Genomic DNA, 15905 nt, shown 5'->3' on the forward strand with positions numbered 1-15905 from the left:
AATAACAACCAGAGACTTGAACAGTACCAAGATCTTTGACCAATAATCTTTGTTCCTCTTTCCCCCTCTGATTTGTCTATTTTTTCTCTCTTTCTAAGCGGGGTGCCCTCCATTCCCATCCCTGCTACATTGCCCGGGTTTACCATGTGTAATAGGTGCCAAATGGCAGGCCCTAAACTTTTCATTTATTTTCCAAGGTCAGTGTTTCTGGCCCGAGTCCCTCCTCTCCAAATCCAACAGTTTCAGGGAAGGGACTCATTGGCCCAACTCTTGGCCCAACCATAGGTGTCCAGAGGCTGAGCTCATGCAGCTCCCGTCGCAGGCAAGTGAAGGAAATGGGAGGGGAGCTGATCTCAAGAGAACCAGCAGGGGTAGAGATGTCCTCACAAGAAGGCAGGTGGCTGGGTAGAAAATAATAGTTGTCCACTTCAATCTTCATTTATGTTTATTTACCTTCATTATTACATTTCTTTTTTTTATTTTTTTTTAATGTTTTTATTTATTTTGGAGACAGAGAGAGCCAGAGCATGAGCAGGGGAGGGGCAGAATCCAAAGCAGGCTCCAGGCTCTGGGCTTCCAGCGCAGAACCCGACGCGGGGCTCGAACTCACGGACTGTGAGTTCATGACCTGAGCCGAAGTCGGACGCTTAACCGACTGAGCCACCTGGGCACCCCTAATTATTACATTTCTGACAAATTTTTTAATATCTATAAATTTCTAGGTTCTTGGACCTCATAGACTAGAGGGGACATTATCACATCGCTCACTCTATACAACCTGACACAAAATTAGTTCTTTCCAGGAGCCTGACGAATGTGCTTCTCCAAGTAAGACTTTGTCACCTCCCCATGGTCTGTCCATCTTCTTTGCAAAGCCTTTTCTCTTTTTCTGAAATTTAATGCAGATTTCTCGGGTGGTGTTCTTAGAGATGACAAGCAATAACTGGTCACCATCTTCAGCATAACACCTGGAATGTCTGAAAACCACTATCAGGTCAACCCCTTTGTCTCTCTTCAGACTAAGTAAGTCCAGTTGCTTCCTCCTTGCCGCTGAGCCTCAACTTTGTGGCCACTATCCTCCTGACTGTTCTAGCTTCTCCTCTTCAGAATGTGGGGGGTCTACTGATGCCACTGACCATTGGCCTTTCAGTGTTTGTCAAGAAGGGTTCATCCCTGGTATACTGTAAGGAGGAGAGTCAGTTGCTGCACCAGGGGTCCCTTCTGATGTGAGTGTGCTGTGTGGCCAAGTTCCTGTGTGAGTGTCCTGGTTGTTATTAGTGGGATGCCACTGTGTACTACACAGAGGTATATGAAAATTCTGATCATTCAAATCCTGGCTCTACCAGTTATTGTTAGAACAACTGATTCGATTCTCTGGCTCATCTTCTCCATCTGTACTGCGGAGATGAGGATACTAATTTTTCGAGGATTAAATGGGATGATTCCTGTAAGGTGTTAGATGAGTGCCAAATACATAAGAGTTGCCCTATAACTTTTACTTCCTTTCCTTTTCTCCTTGCCTGAATGGAGAGGCCGGCAGGCAACCGCAGCCAGATTAACGAGCAGGAAGAAAGTGCAGGCTCTGATCCAAGTTCTGCAAATAAGTATGGGACCTTCGTGAAGTCTCTTTCCTATCTGACGTTCATCGCTGCAACATGGGGCTGGGAATAGAGATGAAGTTGACGGCTCCAATTGTAGAAAACTCTTAAAGTACAAAATCTTAAGACTACTAGCTTTTTAATATAGTTTGACAATTTTCAAAGAGGCAGGAGGCATTCACCACACATATTTGCCGTAAAAACAATACTGAACCGAATAGAATAGGTTTAGCTCCCAGAGTACTAGTTTCTGGATCTTTAATTGTGTTCCACTGAAGCAATCCTGGGCTTTTAAGAGTTTGATTGCTCCTTGTTCCCTATGGAGGGGCAGAACCAGAGAGTGAGTCAGAAGTCCAAGAAGAGGGGGGAAGTTCAGAAGTCCATGGTGGTTATGATCAGTTCTAGAGAAGAGAGGTCAGTCTGATCCCCACAGTGACCATCACTAATGAGGGAAGGTCTTACAGCCAAGATCCAGAAGTGCTGGCAGGGCCAACATTAAAGAGAAAGCTTAGGGGTTACAGGAATGAGTTTGGCAGCCTGGAATCCTGTCTGCGCCACTCATTGTAAAATGAAGGTAAGAACACTCAGCTAGAAGGGCTGCTGACAGCATTGAGATGACATGAGCCAAGTATTTCACCGATGGTAAGTGTCGGTAAACTGTGGCTTCTATTATCAACAGAATCTGCGGCAGGAGTTTGGGGGGACTGTACTGACTGAGCACCCCCTCCTCTTCCATTCGATGTGTGTTCATCCTGAAACACAGTCCTTCCTTCCGTGGGAGTTCTGGATCCCAATCAACCAAGAGAACGCCAACATTATTTTGAGTATAGATTAAAAAAAAATTTTACTCCACTTGCCTTTTATAAGGAATTTTATTAGATGGTTATTTTGGTAGGCATATCTGGTTCTTGACTGACTATATATATATATATATATGCACTCTAAATTAACAATATTATTCAATGAGCCTGTTTTCCTCAAACCTATGCCAACGAGTGGAAGGGGAAGACAGTCTTAAAGTCTGGGGTTAAGATTTTATCACAGGCAATCTGTGAAGGAAAAAAGGCATATGAAGATAATTAAGCAGTCATCAGATCAGCGTTTGTAATTACACCAGAATTAAAAGTTTCCATAAGTGACATGCAAAAAAGCTAACACTTAACTAAGATAGTAAGATAAATGACAGGCTCAGGAAACTATATTCAATAAAAAGTTGGGGTCCTTCCCACCGACAATTTAAATAAACAAAACAAAACGCCAAGGGCCTAATAGATACAGAAGCCCAGAACATACGCAGATGCGTCCCAGCTAGGAAACAAACAGAAAAAAAAAATACTGTTGCAAATAATCCCCTGATACATGAACTAAAACACCGCAATGCTTGATTCACCTTTTAATCATCACCTCCCCCAGATAATTAGGCTCAGTGGTGATGACAGGACGGTGAATAAAATAACCTCATGCATTGCAAATGACATTTTAAGTCAGTAAGGGCGTTTGGGAAAGCCTTTTGGCAATTTGCCAATCTGGGACATGGACCTAAAGAAATAGTCCAAAATATGGAAAAGACCTGTGCACAAAAATACCCATTTCTAATAGCAAAACGTTAAAGGCAACAGAAATGCTCAAAGAATACACAAACGATGGCAGATTCCTTCGGTGGGACATTATGGGTCATTACAAATTCTCTGCATATAGAATCTACAGTAACTTGGTGAGCAGGTGCCAATGTAATGTCAAGGGAAAAGATACAGAGCAGTTCGTAAAACTTGGGCATATCTTTAAATGAACGTACCCAAATCTGATCATTATCGGTGTGGTGGAATCTTCTAGCTGAAGGCGGTATCCCGGTTGCCTTCTTCCCTGAGCAATTCTTGGCCCATTTCTTGGGATCTTCTTCCTGAACAACTTTCACATCCCACGGTTGCCTTCCTCACGGTGTTCTCAAGGCCTCCACAGCAGTTCATTCTTTGGCAACTTTTCTTTGGCAACTTTTCTCCTGTTACTTGACTTCTCATCAGGCTTTGACAGAGTTGACCATCAACTCCTTTTTGAACTGTATTCCTTGGGCTCCCCTCATGCCACATCCCCTGATATTCCTCCTGCCCTCCTAACTATCCTTCCTCAAGTTCCTTGCTACATCTTTCTCTTTTCCTTGACCTCTAAATATTGGAGTGCTCCAGACATTGGTTTCTGGACACTATTGTCTTCTCTTTCTGCCCTTTCTCCTAAAAGCAGTTCATCTAGTATCATAGCTTGAGGTATCACCCATATGATGATGATTCCCAAATTTGCCTTTCCTGTCCGGTCCTGACCTCTCACTGAGCTCTCGGTTCAGACATCTAACTATTTGCCATTTCAATTTGCATAGTTGGCATGCATCTCAAACACAACAGGACTCAACCAAAGTCGTGATTCTCACTTGCCCCTGCCCCAAGAGGTATCAATCCCGATCGTGCCATCAGAGAATAGTGTCACCATCAAATCGAGTTGCTCAAGTTAAAGACCTAAGAGTATCCTTCCATTCTTCAAGTCTGATCTGTCAGAATTGGGTTATAAGCTTTACCTTCTGAACCAGTATAATTCTTTGCATGTCTATGTGCATCACCTTAATCCTTACCATTGGAATTTCTCTCCAGAACCTCTGCTGTAGCGTCTGAATGTACTACTTTTCCCCATACCTCCCCCTGTTTATTCTTCACAAGCTGCCTGCATGACCTCTTAAGGTGTAAAACCGATCATGTCTCTATCATTTAAGATTCTCCAATGTCCTTCCATTGGCTTTGGGATAGAATCCAAAGTCCAAGACAAGGATGTCTTTGTCTCTGTCTGAACTCCCTCTCGGCCATCTTCCCCTTGAAATCACATTGCTTCCGACTCCCTAACTTCTTTCAGACAGCTCATTCAAACCTTAGAGTCTCTGCGTTGTTGTTCTTCTACTTAGGACACTTTACTCCTAAATATAAATGATACCAAACTGTCTGTCATCTAGCTTTCAGCTTAAATATCACTTCTCCAATACGCCTTTCCTGACCTGCCCCATCCATTGTTTTTCCCACCAGAGTAGCCTGCTCATTATCATTCCAATGACATCTCATTCTGTGCAGTCCTCGGTTTATTTGTTGAGTTGCCTATTGTGTTTCTATGTCTCTCAAGACTGTGAGCTGCATGGATCAGAAGCTTTCTGTTTTGGTCAACACTGTTCTCAACATCTGGACCAGGGCCTAACACATAGTAGAGCAGGTGCTCAATGAATATATGCTGCATAATTATGGGATTTCCCCTCTAGATTTTCAGTATTTTTTGGTCAATTTTAGAGTTGAACACAAACTTCTATTAATAATAATAAAAAAAAACATGTATAAAAGCATGCCAGTATATTTTAAAATTTTAGTAAGGAAGGTATTGCCATTAGAGTATACAGCTGCTCCCCACTTCTCTGTGTCTAAATTATTTAATTTTGGGGAAACTCAGTTGACCAATCTGTAAAATAGAGTTAATAATTATACTGGACTTGCCTTCCTTGTTGATTTGTTATTAGGAGTAAATGACACAATGAGCAGGAAGGTGCTTATTGCGTGGTTAAATGCTTCAGAAACATCTAGTGCCGTTTTCTTTTATTCTCCTGTTTGCATGCCTCCAGATGGGGCATAAACTAGGGAAATTCTCCTGGGTCCTCAGACTGAGTTGAGGCAGGCGGGGGGAAGGTGGAGAGATTGGTTACAATTACAAAATCAAATGTGATTCCATCTTCAAATGGCTAACTCCTTCATCTGCCAGTGTCTTCTCCTTGATTTGGGTGAAAATCCCATTCATATGAAGAAAAGTATCTGATTTGAGCCCTAGATGGATCATCTACATTGTCTTCTATTCCTTTGTTCCTGGATTTATTTCGCTATGTATGTATTCAAAAAATAGCAACTTCTACCAGCAGTGTTGATAACCCCCCATTGACATGTCAATTGCCTCTGGCACTTGCGGGCACTGACTCCTTATGCTTTTCAAATCCGTGATTCGAGAGCGGGTTTTGGACCAAGCTGTTTGCGGTTTGAACTTGTTTTGAATGATTTGTTTTGATAACATTGTTTTGAAGCTGAATACTAGGACGTTGTTATCAAACTCTCACACCTGGAGTGGAGAGGACCCTCGTGTCATTAACAAATTCAGAAGTAAGAGCGGTGGTGATCTGGTGATCGGTGTTCGTCACGTGATGGACTTTTGAACCCTTAAAACCAAGAGATTTGATCAGCAACTTGAAAGTATTTGGCTGGGCCAAGGCTCCTCTTTGTTGACCTAAGGAGCTCTCCGGACATCTTGAGACACTTGCTCCTGCCTTGGCCGGGCCATTCCCAGTTGGCCGTGACATTAACCCGGCAGCCGTCTCAGGAGGAGAAGGGACATCTGTTTCTGCCTTGGTGAGGCTTCTCCTCGTGGGCAGGGGTGCGAGCCACGGAGTTGTCCCTGGGCCACTACGGAGCAGCCCCTGGACCAGCTGTCCCTGGACCTTTGGAGGAGCCCACCTCGCCTGTCAACACCCATGTCCTCACCGCGAGCTATGTGCCTCGGAAGCAAGAGACCTAAGCTGGCAACTGATCCCCAGCTTTTTCTTGGAAGGACTGACTCTCCTGAAAACTATCTCATGGAAAGGTACACCTCAACTAAATTTGGATTTTGTTCCTTTCATCTCCCCTTTGCCTGGAACAGTCGTGTAATTAATCCGTTGTTGGTTTGTAGGATGCTCTTTCTTTATTGGCTTCTGAAGAGACATTATCCTGAATGCTACTGGCTCGTGAAATATTATTATTACAAATTGTCATTCCCTCAGTGAACCTGTGTTGAGTTAATTATTGGCAAAGACAATCTCAGCCTCTGAGGACAATTTGCCTCCAACAAGACACCAACAGCGTAGACATTTGACAGGAGAACAGGGAATCAAAATGGCTATAGAAAAAACCACTGCTGGGGCGCCTGGGTGGCGCAGTCGGTTAAGCATCCGACTTCAGCCAGGTCACGATCTCACGGTCCGGGAGTTCGAGCCCCGCATCAGGCTCTGGGCGGATGGCTCAGAGCCTGGAGCCTGTTTCCGATTCTGTGTCTCCCTCTCTCTCTGCTCCTCCCCCGTTCATGCTCTGTCTCTCTCTGTCCCAAAAATAAATAAACGTTGAAAAAAAAAAAAAAAACCACTGCTGCATAGTTCCCATAGTTCCTTACAGGTGGTTCTGTGCAGGCCCCCAAAGAAAAGAAATTCATAGGGGAAGGGAAAGAAAAATAAGATAAAAACAGAGAGGGAGGCAAAGTGGAAGAGGGGCAGAGAGAAGGAGACCGAATCCAAGCAGCCTCCAGGGCCCGAGCTGTCAGCACAGAGCCCGATGCAGGGCTTGAACTCACGAACTGTGAGATTGTGCCGTGAGCCGAAGTCAGACACTGAACTGACTGAGCCACCCAGGCGCCCCAAGAGACTACTAAATACAGAGAATAAACTGAGGGTTGATGGGGGTGGGGTAATTGGGGATGGGCATTAAGGAGGGCGTTTGTTAGGATGAGCACTGGGTGTTATATGTAAATGATGAATCACTGGGCTCTACTGTGAAGCCAAGACTACATTGTATGTTAACTAACTTGAGAGTTAAAAAAAAAAAAAAAAAAAAAAGCTAATAAACCAAGAGTGCAGTCTACCGTGAAGGGCAGAGCTTGGAGTCCTGACTGGTGTTTGAGTTGTCTCCTACCAGCTGTGTGACCTTGGGGAATGAGAGGACGATCACAGAGTGATCATAAAGTGTAATTGGAGCAAATCCTACGAAAACGCTTTCTAAACTCTAGTCTGCTCGGTAAATGTAACGTATGATGAGGAACAATCGCTCTGTTGTTTCACTGAATTCGTTGGCATGTTGGCAGTGAAAGGAAATACATTCAGGGTGGCGGCACAGATCTTCCTCCGCAGTCCCGGGCTGAACTTGGAAGTTTGGGAAATTCACATCCGTCGGAGCCAAACTCGGTAACTTCATCTATAAAATAGGAAGAATGGGACGCATTCATCCCTAAGTTTCCCTCCAATTCTTCTCTTTTTCTCAAGCCATAGAGGCAGAAAAACCCGTTCGGCGCGTCTTTGTCCAGTAGGTGGGGCTATGGAGCACCAAATTTTCTCAGAAATGACATTTTGGTTTTTTGGGTTTTGGTGTTTTTTTTTTTTTTTTTTTTTTTTTTTTAATGAGAAGAGAGGTTCATCAATGTTGATTTTTTATTAACTGTGGAGCATCTCCCAGACTAGACACACTAGGTTTGAAACCAGCAGAAATATTGAAACACATAGAGATGCTTTGCCTTATAAATCATGAAAAGAATACGAGTCTGCTAATCAGATTTTCTTAGTTTTAGAAAGCCTTGTAAATTTGTGTGGGCCCAAGGGCATATACTGAAACTCGACTCTAAAGGCTGCTAGGGAAAGAAAAGGGGAGTTCGTTTTTCCTCTCTTGGTAAAGTTTTATGTTTATTTAAAAAAAAAATTCATAAACTCCACTAGGATTTTCTCAAAGGTCTCATACAGGGATGATAAATAGGGGAAAAGGGACGTTGACATTTAAGAAACTCCTACTATGTATTATTGTGCATGTTTTATCTACAGCCACTATAGCAATTATTAGTTAAATAATTTCACCTATATTTTACTAAAGGAAAACGTAAAGCTGAAGGGGTTAAGGGATTTGCCACTAAGAAAAAGTAAGTGAAAGCTTCAATTTAAATCCACTCTGGTGGGGCGCCTGGGTGACTCAGTTTGTTAAACAACCAACTCTTGGTTTTGGCTCAGGTCATGATCTCATGGCTCCTGAGTTCGAGCCCCCACCCCACCCCCTCGGGCTCTGCACAGATATAGTGTGGAGTCTGCTTGAGATTTCTCTCTCGCGCTCTCTGCCCCTTCCCCGCTTGCTCTCTAGCTCTCTCTCAAAATAAATAAAAATAAATTAAAAAAAAAAAAAGAAAAATAGATCCACTCTGGCTAGCTAGCTTCATAGAGCATTTGGAGACTTCAGAGCTGTCTCCCTGAGGCGCATGTGTGTGTGTGTGTGTGGGGGGGGGATATGGATTTGGGACAAAGGGGTATTCTCAAGCCCTTCCCAAAGGTACATACATATTGAAGTTTCTCTGTTTTCCAGAAGATGAGAAGGGTTTGGAGAGGGCATAGATTGAACTAAATCAAGGTTTACCGTCCACTCTTACTAGGAAATTCACCAGAAGACAGCCAGTCACAGGTAAAGTCCAACTTCTGCGATGTCAAATATTACCCGTATCATCCCAGGTAACAGGCGTCTAACGTTAGACAGGCGTCTAACGAGAACCCCAAACCAGTGGGGATTGATCGATAGAGTGTGGTCTGATCCATCCCATTGCCAGCTGGGAAGGGCTTTCTTACTTCTTTCTTTTTTCGTATTCTTTCTTTCTTTCTTTCTTACTTTCTTTCTTCGTATTCTCTTTCTTACTTCGTATTCTCTGACATCTCTCTGCTCCACCTTGCCCCTCATTCACTCTTCGTGAGACCCTTCAAGGAAGCATTTCCCCCTCCCCCAACTTATGAGTCTACAATTCTCCCAGAAGTCTACAGTTCCCAACGAAGGTTGAGGATTTCCTTCTCAGTCTCTAGAATTCTGCCTGCGTCCTTCCCGCTTTATAATCTGTACACGGAACAGTGCATTTCTCCACAGGAAATTATTATTGTGCCTGTAACCTTTTCCTTCGCGGTACTTTTCTTTGAGTTCACTCTGTTCATCGGAACCCATCCACAGCCTTCCCAGATATTGAGGAGTTTATATAGAGTCTTTTTTCTATAGAGCGTGGAGGGGAGGAAAAATAATTTTCCCTCTTCCCTTCTAGGTTCTTGGCTGAGACCCTCTAGTAATATAACAGATTAATAGGTGAAAGACAAGCAGAAGTTCAATAACATGTATACTTCCTGCATACAAGGTACTGAGCACCTTGAAATATCCTGTACCCAACCTTGACTCACTTCATAGAATCTCACTTCAAGCAAGAGCCCCAGGCCTTTCACTTGTTTAAGAATAATTCGACTGAGTTAAGTCTGAAGATCTAATGGACTTTATTAAGTGATTCACGAACCCGACAGCATCCCATCTAGCAAGGGGTGGGGAGCTCCAAGGAGTTCTAGAAAAGAGAAGGCTTTTATAGGAAGGAGGGTGGAACAAGGAAGTTATTAGCAGAAGAAAAGAAAGGGTTGTCCCAGGCAAGGTCACCTCCCCTTAGAGGGAAGCACAGGGGGTCTTAATAGCTGGATGACCACATCTTCCTTTGGGGGACAGAGAGGGCCCATGTGACAGGCTGCCTCCTTGGTGCTGTTCAGCAAATTCTTGACTGACTGGTTAAGACCTACATTTCTAGGGGAGGGTGGAACTACAATTAGGTTAAGCATTAAGGCCTGCTTTTGTGACTTAGCCTAAGTGACCCCATTTCGAGCCTGTGTGTGTGTGTGTTTTGTTTTGTTTCAATCCAGGATTTTACAGACGTTGTGTGGCATGGAACGCCAGTGGGAGTCTTTTATTTATTGTTTTTAAGTCTACTTATTTGGTTTGAGAGAGAGAGAGAGAGAGAGAGAGAGAGCGCAAGTGGGGGAGGAGCAGGGAGAGAGGAAGAGAGAATCCCAAGCAGGTTCTACACTGTCAGCAAAGAGCCTGATGCAGGTCTCACTCAGGAACCTGAGCGGAAGTGACGCTTAACCAAAGGAGCCACCCAGGCGCCACCCAGTGGGAGTCTTATTGGAGGCAAGCTTGTGTGGGTCTGACGAGTGGGAGATCTGACACCTCCTCTTGGAAACCTCAGCCACTGGGGCTGGGTTCCTGGGAAGAAATTATTCTTGTTGCTCAAGGAGGTTTCGAGATGCTTTTTATAAACCTTCAGGATGACCTTCAGGGACAGATCCTCAGCTGACTTTGGCAGTGACCCATCCCGTAAAGCATCTTTTTATTTGCTATTCCTCCTCCTCTGTCTCATTCTCCTTGACCCTCCTCACTCCCGGTGATCACCTTGCAAATAGAGTTCCCGAACGCAAGTCCTTGTTTCAGACTCTGTTTGGGGGAGAACCTAGCTGAAGACAAAGGCAACGCAGCGAACTTGGCTATGGCAAAAAAAAAAAACGTTGCTCAGGTTCCCCATCTGCACAATGGGCATAGCCCATACAATTGTTGTCATGATTAAAGGAAACCATGACTGTGCAAATAGCTGGGGCAAACCAGGGACCAATGGCTATTAACGCCCTCACTGCTCACTCTGTGTTTTCATATGCTAACGTGCAGGAGTTAGTCCTTAACTAACTCCTTCCATTAAGGTCCTTTCAGTACCACTGTGTGAGATGGGGTCTGGTATGCAGGGACACCACTGCTCCCACTGTGAGTTCCAAAGGCGTTTCCAAGGATTGGGAGGGTGATGCCTATACTTTCCAATGGAAGGGGAGCGAAACTTGCCACCCCAAAATATATCTCTTTGGCATCAGGGTTATCTTGAGCTGATTGGTTTTAAAAAACAGCAGAACGAGCTCTGAAAAAGGATTGGAAGTAAATCTTTCACAGGGGACTTTTACTTTGATAAGAGAAATCTTCATTTGTAAGGGTGTCTCCCTCTCCAAACCAGGAAGAGGAGGACGACTCTACATCTCTGGGGAGTCTTATCAGTGGAGAAGGCAAATGACTTAAGTCGGCATGGCAACCTTACTCTTGTTTGGTGTGCTTTTCCCAGTGACTTTCCATATAATTCCCATAACTGTCCTCTCTGCCCATCCAACCTCTTTCTTTTGTCTTTAGCTGAAGACGGTGTTTAAAGTGAAATAAATAGAATCTCACTTCAAGCCCCAGGCCTTTCACTTGTTTAAGAATAAATCGACTGAGTAAGTCTGAAGATCTAATGGACCTTATTAAGTGATTCACTTTTTCAAGAGTGATCTCACTTTTTCAAGAAGGTACTCAGTTTTCCTGGGTATGTCTCATGTATGCAGGTGGTATACCTGTTACTAAGCTTCTTTTTATTTTTCCCCTGTTCATCTGTTATTACAGGGGGTGGGGGAGCGGGTCTCAGCCAAGAATCTACAGGTGAATGTTCTAAGGCTTTACTATTGCCATTTAAGATTGTTCATAGCAATACTGTTAAAGGGGGCCAGGGACCCCCAGTGGTCTGTTGGCTATTTTTGCCTAAAATGGAAACTGTAGACAGCCGTAGCATGGGCACCTTATGGTCTTAGTTGGGGATGTGAAGAGTCGGGAGTGGGTGAATGAAAAATGACGATGCAGACAAAGATGAACAAAATCATCCTCCGGGTTCCATTTTCTGTCAGTCGACCTGCATTCCAGTAGTCCTTTCCTCCGAGGTCAGTGAAGATCTAACAGATGGGGTTCTCTGCTACCAACTGTTGTAGCTCTGGTGCAAGAAAACGAGTCCCCTTTCCTCTGCTAAGATTATTCACCCCCTGATTTAGGCAATATAATTGGGAAACTTCAGAGGAAGCGCTGTCTCTGTCTCCACTGTATTTTTAAACATGCAGGGTGATGCCAAAGCAAGTAATTGCAAACTATAAATTAGCAGCAGGTCAATGCCTGGCCAAGAAAATCGATTGCACTTAAGCCATTATTATTTTTGAAGGTTTTGCTTTTGAAACATAGAACTGACTCACTCTACGGTTTTAGTACTGTTGAGGACACTCTTTTGTCTAGTTAGACTCCTTTGGGGATATCAAATTCCCACAAAGTTGCCCAGGCACCATCTCCTCAGTTTATTTAAGTAAAAGAAAAGGTCTTGAGAAAAATGCCACGTGGCACCTTCCTGTTGGCCATCGGGGCCAAGATGGCGAGCTCTCCTAGGAGTGGGCATTCGGCAGGTTGTATGGTGGTGATGACAGAGGGTGGGAGTGGACATAAATAGAATTTGGCCCTTTGGGATTAAGAAATAACACCTCAGGTTTAAGACTGAATTACAGAAGAACATCTAGTCTTCCACTGTGTTGGGCTGTGTTCCACTGTGTATCCTTTACTTCAGGATAATTGCCTCTGAATGCCTTAACAGGTGTCCCCATTACTGTCATGGCTGAGGTATTGTCACTGACTTAAATGGGGGCTCACTGCCTGAAAAGGATGCCATTGGCCAAGAACCTCTTTTACTCTTTGATAATGTAAAGAATTTGGCAAGAAGTGAGGCCAAAGGAAACCGTTTCAATACCTGCTGATATTTGGGCAGTTGAGTAGCTGTGGCTCTACTGGAGAGCAGAGAAGAAGGCCTGTTAGCATATGAAATTATTCTTTGCCCTGTATTACTAGAATGGGTTAATGCAGGAGAGAGAAGCCCCAAGTTTCGGGGCTGCTGTGGACCGAAAGTTTGTGTCCCTGGCTCCCCCAAATACATGTATTGTAACCTGATTCCCAGTGTGATGGTATTTGGAGGTGAGGCCTCTGGGGGCTGATAGGTCTTACGTGGGAAGCTCTCATGGATGGGTTATAAGAGACCCCAGAGGGATGCATTCCACACTTTGCCATGTGAGGAGACACGGAGAGGACGGCCATCTATGAACCAGAAAGAAGCCTTCACCGGACGTCAAATCTGCCAGCACCTTGATTTGGACTTCCCAGTCTCCGGAACTCTGACCAATACGTGCTTGTTGTTTATAAGCCGCTCAGTCTATAGTATTTGTCTTTTTAATGTTTATTTTTATTTATTTATTTTTGAGAGAGGGAGAGAGAGAGAGATAGAGAAAGAAGAGAGAGAGGGAGGCAGAGAGAGAAACGCAAGTAGACTCCGCATTGTTAGCGCAGAGGGGATCGATCCCACGAACCGTGAGATCGTGACCTGAGCCAGAATGAAGAGTTAGACGCTCAACCGACTGAGCCACCCCGGCACCCTGCCACTCACTCTATAATATTCTGTTTTAGGAATTCGAATGGACTAAGACGGGGGCATAAAAGAGTAAACTTTTTCCCCCCTCTATTGTGAGCTGGGGCCCTCTGTTATCTTCTAACTCCACCATCGGTTACATTAGGCATCAAGGACAACGTGGCATCTGATGGGGGATGGAGACTCTTCACCAAAGTTTTGGACGGAACGTGACAGTTCCAGTCCATTGACCAGAACTAGTCGCATGGCTCCAACTTTAGTGCAGGGGTCTGGGAATTGGAGGGGAGTGCATCTCCTCTATTACTAGTTGGTGATTATGGCTTCTGTTCCACCATCTCACCCTTTCTTTATATGCATGCATGTTCCCAAACGGATATGTCCCATCGTCGTGGAAAATGATTGAGATTCCGCACCCAATTGCAAAGCGTGCGTTTTTCTTTTCTCTGTTGGTTTGCAAACCGGCCCCTGTACATGGAGGGCGAGGAGAAATCGAAGAACGAGGAGGGCCACTCCATATCAGAAGGCAGCAGGTTTAAAAAGCAAGGGAACTTCCATAGAAAGCTTGCCTCAGGCAGCCAGACGACAAAGAGATCTCCGTGTCTCCCTGCCAGAATTGTGAGTTTATATAGAGGCCCTAATGGTGCTCAGTCAGTATACCATCGAGAGAGTCTCAACAGTACATTGCTGTCTCAAGGCTGTGTCTTTGAAAATGATTCCCACCGTGGGAATGGAGGGCAGAACATACATTCCAAGCACAGGGGAAGGGGTGACGAGCCTCTCATTGCCTGGGCCCAGTTCTTGGGTCAATTGGCCTCCTCAATTGGGCTCAATTGGGCTCAATGGCCTCCTCCAACATCCCCCCACACCAACCAGCAACTCTCAGACACTAGCAGGTGTTCGATCATTTGACTCAATTCTGACCCTATCTACTCTGAGTGGTGTCAGATGCCCTAGGTTAAGGGTTTGGTCCTAGGACTTCATAGGACAATCACGAATCCACCTTTGTCACTTGTTACTTGTGCTTCTGACCAAGAGGCTAAAGATCCGAGGTTCCAATCACCCCGTCTTTGGGTTGTATCAATTTGCTAGAGTGGCTCCCAGAACTCAGACATTTTACTTAGTAGATCACCAACTTATTATAAAAGGATTATAAAAGGATGATTTCGGAAGAGCCTGTCCAAAGGCATAAGGCAAGGTCTGTGGGCAGGGCACGGAGCTTTCATCCCCTCTCTGAGTGAATCAGTCTCTCAGCACCCTCCATGTGTTCACCAACCTGGAAGCTCTCCAAACCTGCCTTTTTGGGTTCTTATGGAGGCTTTGGTACAGAGGCGTAATTCATTACATCTTTGGCCACTGGTGATTCAGCTCCATCCCTAGCCCCTCTCCCCTCCCCCCAGAAGTCAGGAGGGGAGAAATTAAACTTCCAGCCCTCTAATCACAGGCTGGTTCCTGTGGGCAATCAGCCCCCCATCCTCAGGTGCTTTTCAAAATTCACCTCATTGACATGGCAAAAGACCCCCTCATTGTTCCCATCAGGGGAAGTCCCAAGGGTTTTAAGGGCTCTGTGCCAGCAATGGATTAAAGATCAAATATGTATTTCTTATGATAAGTCATCATATCACAATGACGTTCCTGTGTTCCGTAATCATCACCCCCTTCAACAACCTTAGTTCCTTTGTTTCTAAGAAACAAGGACAATAGCATCTACCTTACAAGGACTGGATGAGGTTACATTTGAAAAACACTTAACCCAGAATCCGGCACTAGGTAGGTGTTCAGTACACATAATTCCCAGTGCTCTATCCTTGATAGGGAAGTCAGTGGAGACATTCCCGTTGCACACGGTTAAATATACAGTATAGATTTGAGAAGACTGTATAGTCATTTATTTTGTGTTTGAGTCATATTTCCAAACTAGACTTGGTGAGAATTCCAGTGTGGCTATTTGATCTCTGATTCATCACCTTATTCCAAAAGGACACTGCAGTCATTGTCCAAGATCTGTGATTCTCAAGCTTTGGTTGATCCCATTGGGAAGCTGGGATTGGGAGTCATAACTCTTTGATTCCCAGTCCCCCCACCCCCACCCCATCCTGCCCTGTTCGTCTGATTCTGGATACTGCCTGAATACCATACAAGTACATGTTAATTATACCCACTTTTATGCTAGCCAGTCCCTATCATCACCTTAAACATCACAGTGTGATCGTCACCAGCACCATCATCATCGTCACCAATAATAATGTTTTTCACAGAGCGCTGTTTTTTAAAATGGCGGATCTCTGTTTTTATTAACACCACTCTAATACTAGGTTCCCAGTTATAAATCAATGAAACATTTCATAAACAAGAATTTTTATTCCTCCTTTACAAGGAAGAGACCAAGGCTCAGAAAGGTCCTGTGACTGATTCAGAGTCATACAGCTGGGA

The sequence above is a fragment of the Felis catus genome, chromosome F2 (genome assembly GCF_018350175.1).
Source record: "Felis catus isolate Fca126 chromosome F2, F.catus_Fca126_mat1.0, whole genome shotgun sequence".
In the NCBI taxonomy this organism is placed as follows: Eukaryota; Metazoa; Chordata; class Mammalia; order Carnivora; family Felidae; genus Felis; species Felis catus.